This window comes from Aegilops tauschii, chromosome 1, assembly GCF_002575655.3.
Source record: "Aegilops tauschii subsp. strangulata cultivar AL8/78 chromosome 1, Aet v6.0, whole genome shotgun sequence".
In the NCBI taxonomy this organism is placed as follows: Eukaryota; Viridiplantae; Streptophyta; class Magnoliopsida; order Poales; family Poaceae; genus Aegilops; species Aegilops tauschii.
Genome location: NC_053035.3, coordinates 476,017,560 through 476,026,594, shown reverse-complemented (window position 1 = coordinate 476,026,594; position 9,035 = coordinate 476,017,560). Strand labels below are relative to the sequence as shown.

Genomic DNA, 9,035 nt, shown 5'->3' with positions numbered 1-9,035 from the left:
GATCAGAAACGTTTCTAGGATCCACTACGCACTACAAGAAATACGCTCAATTATGACTCCCCATTTTGGTCATTAATTCTTCATTGCTTTCGTTTATTGACCTTTTTTGACCAAATTCAGAAGGTCAACAGTTGGCCGTCAAGAACAAACAAACGCGACCTTTTCTGGAATTTTGGTCATGGCTGCCCTTGACCAAAATTTTGGTCTTTAATTCTTTGACCAAAATTATGGTCATTACTAATAAGCCTAGACCACGTAGGATCTGACATGGCGATGTCCACATGGCAAAAATGATGACATGGACGCCATGTAGGATCAGTAGAAATCAGTTGTTTCAATGGGCCGAGCCCAATAATTAGCCCATTTTCAAATTTACTTTTGGGCAACAACTATGGGCCAAGCCCATTAATTGGTCCATTTTTAGATTTACTTTTGGGCCACAACCATGGGCCTAGTTCAACAGATTAGCCTATTTAATGTTTGTTCTTGGGCTGAGGCAATGTACAACCAATTTATTAATTGAGCCAATCCTTTTCTCTAAACGGTCCAGCCCACTCACACAATTTAGTAGTTTCGGTCCAGCCCTTATTCAAGGGAGATCAACATTTCATTGGACAATTTGGTGGTCAACCAAAAGCACAGGATAATATAATGGTAATAATAATATAATTCTCAAAATAACACAACAGTATCATTACACCACAGGATCACAAAATAACACAACAGAATGAACAAACAGTACAACATTTCATCAAATTTGTCCCAGCAGTATCATTACCCCACATGTTTATAAGATAGTACCAACCAGAATAACACAACCAATAACTTAGTATCTTGTGCATGAGCATCTAGAGCAGATGCAGATCTGTTGAATATCTTCTTGGAGCTTGACTCAAGGTCACATTTCAAAGGAATGTGCTGGAGGGACATTCTTTAGTGAGAATGTCAGCAACATTTAATGCTTGCAAGAACATACAGAAGCAGATGTACTTCCCAATGATATTTACAAGACCAATATATTTCTTACCAAGGTGCATACAGATGTAATAGAGGATGAGGGCACTCTTAAGTTTGAAACATTTCAAAGTTAAGAAATGAGAACAGACAGCAGAGCATCAGGTTTGCAAGCTAAAGCAGGACACAGAGTAACTTCTGTGAGACTGGAATTCTAGAATACCAGGATATAATAGATTTACTTTCTTTTTTAGCTACTGAAAAAACAAACAGTTTACTGAGATAGGACAGTGGCAGAAATACTAATCAAGTTACTCAATAATAAGGCATGTAAGCAGGCTCTGATGAATATTGCATGAAACACCAGCAATGTGAAACTGGAACTACAGGAAGAACAAAAAACAGAGTAAATAAGTTTAAGAAAAGGAAAATGGACACCTTTGTCGCATCAGGGTCAGTATATTTCCTTGGAAATATCATCATAACCCTGCAAAGAACAATGTGCATCAGACAAGAACCACAAGAGATAAAGCATCAAGACAAACTGAATATGGTGTCCACTTTATGCTACAACATCATCATCAGGATTAGAACAACATATGGATACTCAGTGCTGGATGAGACCATATACAATACCACTACAAGAAAATAGGCCGCCGCACGCCGCGGTGCACCAGCGTACTTGATCCGGCCTTGATGTTCATGAGCATGTCGGCCTCCCACTCCACGGTGGGCAGCTCAAAGCTGAACCAAACCAGCCAGGTCACAATGGTTAAGTGACGCTGGACCAGACCGCTGAAGAGTGGGAGCAACCTAAGGTGAACCGCACCTCATGCACTTATGCACCTCACATATTTGAAGTTTGCATATTAGAAAAGGAAGGAGGATATTAAGCTACCATGTTAAAAACACTAGATCAATTGTAGATTAAAAAATTGACAACAACCCATATTTATTAACATGAGACATGTCATATGATTGCATACCAGAAATGACATCAAGGAACTGGTAATACTCTGCTAAATTGGCTATTAAGCAAGTTCAGGTTTCTGAAGGATGAGAAATCTGCTCCTAAAATAACAGTGCTATGTGCAGACTTGAAGAATGACATGACAGGTTATTTACTACTACATAAGTATGATTGCGCCTAAGCAAAAATACCATTCTGCTACCACAACCATCCTTTATTCTCCTTTTCCCTTTATTCTCAAGTAGTTATATTTATTTTCTCGGTACGATTAGTAAACTGATTAAAAGAAATAAAGCATGAATGCCAACACAATTGGAGTGAACTTAGGAAAAAAATATTGCAACCATGAGAGAATTGTGTCCAGTGAATATTAAGATCAAATATCAAGTAAATATAAGGAATATCCCTGTGAACCATTGCCGGCCAACTACAGCTACATAATTATCTATTGGTTCGCCCATCTAATTTGCTCCACAACAGCTCTAGCAAAGGGCTGATGTGACTGAACAAACAGTTCTGCATAATAATAAAAATGATATAGGATACTCCATTTGAACTACAAAAAACATGTAGGTTTACTTGTAGATATATCTGCCATGTAAGTAGAAAGAAGTGATAGATTCCTGTAGATATAGAAGGTGGTCGCGAGATGGATAAGTCATAAAACAGCCTTTCACATGTTAGGAATTGTATCTGTCTCTTGCAGTTTGTTCATATGCAGGTAAGGCTATTAAGAATCCCACAGCAGGGTGTAGGGATAAAAAGGTATCCTCAATGTCTATTTTTTAAAACAGCAAGGGCGGTATATACTCCCTCCGTTCCTAAATATAAGTCTTTTTAGAGATTGCACTACAAACTACATACGGATGTATATAGACATATTTTAGAGTGTAGATTCACTCATTTTGCTCCGTATGTAGTCCATAGTGGAATCTCTAAAAAGACTTATATTTAGGAACGGAGGGAGTACATGGTAACATATATTGCATCAGCCCTTGGTTGGTTCCTGGGTGCAAACTACTATGGGATGCATCACAACATACAAAAGTAATTACTTTTTTAAACGGAAAAGTAATTCGACATGGTGCACCAATGAACACATATAGTCAATATGTATTCTATTGATTTAAATAGACATTGATTAAAAGCTGCATATACCCTTTTTTCACTACAAACAGAAGTTCTATGGAATCTAAAAATTTGAGCACCTATATAGACAGTGAGCAACTAAAAGATTTATCATATAATATATGATAGGATGTATGCATGATAAGAGATGGATTGACGAAAAAAAGCATGTTCATGCACACAATGGAAATCTTCTCACTGTCCAATAGTTATGTATATAAATGGCAGAAAAAATGTGTGAGCGTTCATGCATACAGTGGAACAGATTATGAAGTAACCAATTAAGCATTAGTTCCTGATTATCCACATATGCATAGGAGCTCACCACGTGTGGGGGTAGGGGATGGGAGGAGGACGTCCTACAACAGCAGTTTCTCCTCATCAAAGCAGCACCTGCACAAAACAGAGCCTTTAACTTGTCTAGATCCGGAAGAGAAACAGAAAAAATAAAAAGGCAGAACAAGAAACGAGAACCTTCCATGGCGTCCTATACTAGGAGCAGCTCCTCTCTCCGGCCATGGCCTTGAATTCCTTTCCTCGGCACAATACGAGAATGCATCAAGAGGAGAAGAAGAGAAGTCGTAGAAGGAGACAGCGGGAGGAGCGATTCATACTCTCTAGGGCTCCGGGCGCTGAGAGGGAGGCTCCATGAGTGATGCGGGAGAAGGAGCTCCGTCTCCATGGTCTGGTGGTGGAGCTGCGTTGTTCATGGCATCGGGACAGAGGAGGAAGAAGCCTTCCCATCCATGGCGTCCCGGTGCTCGAGCGGCTACGGTGCGCTAGATCTGCGAGGGAGACGAGATGATGTGAGGAAGAGACAGAGGAATGTGACGATGAGGAGTGGAGGGACTCACCTAAGTCACCGGAGCAACGCCAGAGCCACGCCGGCGATGTGCTGGCCCAAACCCTAGCTGCTGGGCAGGGTCACGCTTGGCCGCTGGAGGACACGCGCGCCGGATCTGGCCCGATGGGAGGAAGGAGCATTGAGAGGGGGCACGGTGGTGTGCTGGGCGCGCTGGAGGACGCTGGAATCAGGCGGGATCGGGCGCCGTCGGTGGTGGTGCTGGTGGCGGCGGCGAGAAGTGGTGCGGGGGAGAGGGAGAGACGAGCGAGAGAGGAGCGATGAGGTGGGTGGGTGGGATTTCGCGTTCGCGGGCTAGGTCTTATTGTTCGCGGGCTGTGAGAATGAAAACCAAACGAAATCGTTCGCGGGCAGACCCAAACCTCCGGGCGCCAAAGTGTGAGTCCGACTTTGCACTTTTGTCTAAAAAAAGACTTTGCCTCACTTCACTCTCAAAAAAAGACATTACCTCACTTTTATTTATTTATTATTATCATTTCTTTCTTTCTTTTCTTTTCCTCAAAAAATTACTATTCCCAACTATACTTCAAACAAAAAAAGAAACAACTTTTCCCAACACATCAAAAGGGAAAAAGGAACTTAATTCTCGTCTCCATAGATAAACTTCTCTTCACGGGCACACATGGACGGCTAGCTCTCATCGCTCCCGGCCCGCACGGACCATCTCTCCGGCTTACCCCGCACCCTCGACGACAGCATGTGCGCCGTCCTTCACCATTGAATGGCGGCATGCACGGTCGAGATCGGACCACTCACCCCTGCTACTATTACTTCAATAGCCACTCGATGATGATCCCGGGTGGAAGCACGTTGTTGCAACCCATTACATGTTTGTGACGTATGTTGTTCTCTCTACGACAGCACACACAACGTCCCTCACAATCAGACGTCCAACAAACAGGGACACGACCCTCCATGATACTACATGGGTCCCGAGCCATCAGAAGCCTGCCACCATGGCTCCCTTGTGCCCAAGATGAGTTTTTTTTGGAAGAATCTACCATATATGTGTTGCAAAATTGGACCAAATCATTTTTCTAAAATATGAGGCTATATTTAATGCATAATTGACCAAATGGTTGGGTGTCAGAAGTTTTGATCTACCTCTCGTAAAAAAGACAAATTTCTGCCGATTCATCTGAAAGCAGATCAAATTTGAACTGCAGCTGCCGCATACTTTGCTTTTTATTTATTCCAAAAACCATTTCTCGGTACATAAGTGCCTATTTAATCAGAGAAACACCAAAATATTTCCAAAATTCAACCACTAGCTAGGAACGGTCATACCCGACATTTTGACTGCATTTTGAAACGGGCATGAAAAATTCAAAAAATTCAAAAATTGGAAAACCTTCGCATTGTGTCATTATATGTGGCCAAGTTACCAGGAAAAATAATAAACTTGTAATACGATAATTATTTTAAAAAAGTGTTCTCAGAAACGAGTTATTATGTGTGGAGATCAATGGCTTTCAAGCCAAATGATCTATCTTATGGCCACATTCATGTCATAGTTTGTTCAAATGATCTCATATTGTGCACAAGGGTGCATATTGGAATGGCAAGCAATGTTTCCTAAGAAAGTTTTCATTTTCTTTGGACGAAAAAAACATTTTCCATTTCCTGAGTGCCCAAAATGAGTTTTTTTTTGTGAAGGACCTACCATATATTTGTTGCAAATTTGGACCAAATCAGTTTTCTAAAATACTAGGCCATATTTAATGCACAATTGACCAAATGGTTGGGTGTCGAAAGCTTTTATCCACCTCTCGTGAAAAAGACAAATTTCTGCCGATTCAGCTCGAAGCGGGTCAAATTTGAACTGCAGCTACCTCATAGTTTGCTCTTTATTTTTTTCCAAAAATCATTTTAGGTACAAAAGTATCTATTTAATCAGAGAAACACCAAAAAATTTCCAAGATTCAACCGCTAGCTAGGAACGGTCAAGCCCGTCGTTTTGACCGCATTTTGAAACGGGCACAAAAATTTCAAAAAAATGGAAAACCTTCTCATTGTGAGATTATATATCGCCAAGTTACCAAGAAAAATAACAAACTTGTAATACGATAATTATTTTAAAAAAATGTTATCAGAAACGAGCTATCATGTGTGGAGATCAATGGCTTTCAAGCCAAATGATCAATCTTATGGCCACATTCATGGCATGGTTTGTTCAATTGATCTCATATTGTGCACAAGGGTACATATTGGAATGACAAACAATGTTGCCTAAGGAAGTTTTCATTTTCTTTGGACGAAAAAATTATTTTTCATTTTTCGAGTGCCCAAAATGAGTTTTTTTAAGGACCTACCATATATTTGTTGAAAATTTGGACCAAATCAATTTTATAAAATACTAGGCCATATTTAATACACAATTGACAAAATTATTGGGTGTCCAAAGCTTTTGATTCACCTCTATTGAAAAAGACAAATTTCCGCCGATTCAGTAGGAAGCGGGTCAGATTTGAACTGCAGCTGCCTCATAGTTTCCTCTTTATTTTTTCCAAAAATCATTTCTAGTTACATAAGTATCTATTTAATCATAAATACATGGTTTGGTGGCGATACATCGAGGTTTGGACGGTGGCCGAGGGCCCCAACTCTAGAGCGCGTCACATGCCCGCCGCGTGGTCACCGCGTGACCGTGGCGTTGCCTTGTGTTCTGGGCAGCCTAGGCATGTCTAGTGGGTTGGTTACTCCCCAGGTAGGTTATATGAAGAAAATTACAATCTAAGATTCTCACGAGGAGACCGAACTATGCTCAAACATGAATTAGCAGTCAAGTGTTTGATTAGCGGTACGGGAAATGTGCGTGGCCAATGGGCGTGAGTTTTGGCTGAGGATGATCATCTACTAAGAAGACTGTCTGCACAAATTTTCAGCTCAAAAGGAGGAGCCTAGGTGGTACTTGCTTTGCAAAGTATCACACTGGACGGCCATACCCGTCATTTGAACGCATTTTGAAATTGGCATAAGAAAATAAAAAACAGAAATATGTAAAATATTTGCATTGTGTCATTATATGTGACCTAGTTTTCATCCTATATTTTCCGTATACGTCCAGAACATTTTTCTTTCTTTCTGTTGGTTTTCATTCTACATTTTTCATATACATCAAGAACATTTTTAATGCATGTTTAATATCTTATAAATATGTGTTTAACATTTTTTTCAAATGCTTGCTTTAACATTTTCTAAATACAAGATTGACTTTGTTCACACACATTGTATATTTTCTGTATACATTTTTCTTATACATGAGACACAATTTTTTTATACACAATTAACACTTTTAAGTGCTTGGTTAGAACTTTTTAATACATAGTCAACATTTTTATATACAACATTTAAATATTTTTTAAATACAAAATTAATATTTTAAATACATGGTTAATATTTTTTTTATTTACACATTTTAACGTTTTCAAATGCTTGATTTACATTTTTATATAATTGTTTAACATTTTTTAAATACTCGATTAACATTTTTAAATACATGATCAACTTTTTCCACACACATTATATATTTTTTGTACATATGGTAATCATTTTCTTTATACACATGTAAGATTTTCAAATGCTTGGTTAACATTTTTTCAAACGCTTTATGTGAAGTTTGTTTTTCAATAATTGGAAGTATAAATAATAAACAAAAGTAAAAAAAAGAATGAACGAACAAAAACAGACCAAAAAACGAGCCGCGGCCCAGTAGTTGGCCCACTCGGCGGACGAAAAATATAATAGAAAAAAGGTGCCCTTGTCTCACCAAGGCCCAAGCCCACTCGACACTACCCATTAAATAGGTTACGGGCGAGAATGTACCAGTGTCTTTGTTACGATGTGGTGGTTTGTCTTCTTAGGGGAACTTGACTAGTAGCTAGTTCGAATCACGTGGTGTGGTTTCTTTTTGCTTTATTCACCTTTGTGGGACGGGTCCTTTTTTTTCTTTGAGAGTGGCGTTTTGGCGCGGTGGCCTTTCTTTTTTGCTTTATTCACCTTTGTGGGATAGGTCCTTTTTTTCTTTGAGAGTGGCGTTTTGAATCTTAGATGTAGATACACCTATTATGAAATATGTATAGAAAAAATCCCGTGTGTACATCCGCACACAAAACTTCGGTGAACAAGGGCATTTTTGTTGCATGTGTAAAAAAGATTAAAAATGGCTTGTGAATAGCTGTAATCAAGCATCGAAAATTATTTTTTTACACAAGCCGCAAAAAATGTCATTTTTCATCGAAACTTGGTGCACACACATATAGTGTCCGGATTTACACGCGAGATTTTTTTCTCGATTTTTTGTACTTTAAAAAATATGTATTTAGACAATGGGTGCATATACACCTATGAGCCAAAGTGAATTTTTGCCTTTTTCTACTTTATTCACCTTTGTGGGACGGGTCCTGTCGTGGAATTGTCACGGCAGATGTCCTTGGGCTAGGACTTAATCGTGGAGCCATCGCAACTAGGAAGTTTGAAGGGGTTATGCGGGACAAGGAACACGAGGGTTTATACTGGTTCGGCCCCTTACGGTGAAGGTAAAAGCCTACGTCCAGTTCGAGGTGTTATTGATTAGGGTTACGATCGCCAGGGGACTAAACACTTATCCCGGCTCTCGGAGAGATTGTTGTCGTCCCCAAACCGCTGCCGGGTCGTCCCTTTATATAGGGAGGCTGACGCCCAGCAGCCCTTAGAGTCCCGAGCCGGCTCATAAGAGTGTCCGGCTCGGGCTCTAAAACAATACTTGCCTTACACTACAAGTCTACTATAACAATGATTGTAACTACGGGCTTTAAGCCATATCCGGGTCTCAGCCCATCTCTGGCCCATTATCCTGAAACTTAGCTCCGGGCTTCTGGTAATGATCCTTGGAGTAACCCGGCCCTCCTGGCGGGTGACCCCCAGGTCTATATCCTCAACATTAGGCCCCAGATTGACTTGAGCCGGCTCGTGTCAATCTTCAGCTCCGCAGTCAGAAAAAATCTCCGGCTTATCATTCATGTGAAGGTCATAACCCGGAGTGACGTCATCCTCTGGACTCCGGGTAATCCGCCGTGACGTCATCCTCCACTAAATCCGTTTTTTACTCCGCCAGATCCGCAACGGATCTTTGCTTTTACT

General features: G+C 40.3%; 1 long non-coding RNA gene across 1 annotated transcript; it reads right to left on the bottom strand.

The window, feature by feature from the left end:
- Positions 1 to 649: 649 nt before the first annotated feature.
- On the bottom strand, positions 650 to 4,198 carry LOC109743362 (uncharacterized). The gene is made up of 5 exons (XR_002228066.3): positions 3,907 to 4,198; positions 3,667 to 3,837; positions 3,527 to 3,583; positions 3,378 to 3,445; positions 650 to 1,441 (listed from the first exon to the last, which is right to left on the bottom strand). It is a non-coding gene; the product is annotated as an uncharacterized lncRNA (long non-coding RNA).
- Between the last annotated feature and the right edge of the window lie 4,837 nt (positions 4,199 to 9,035).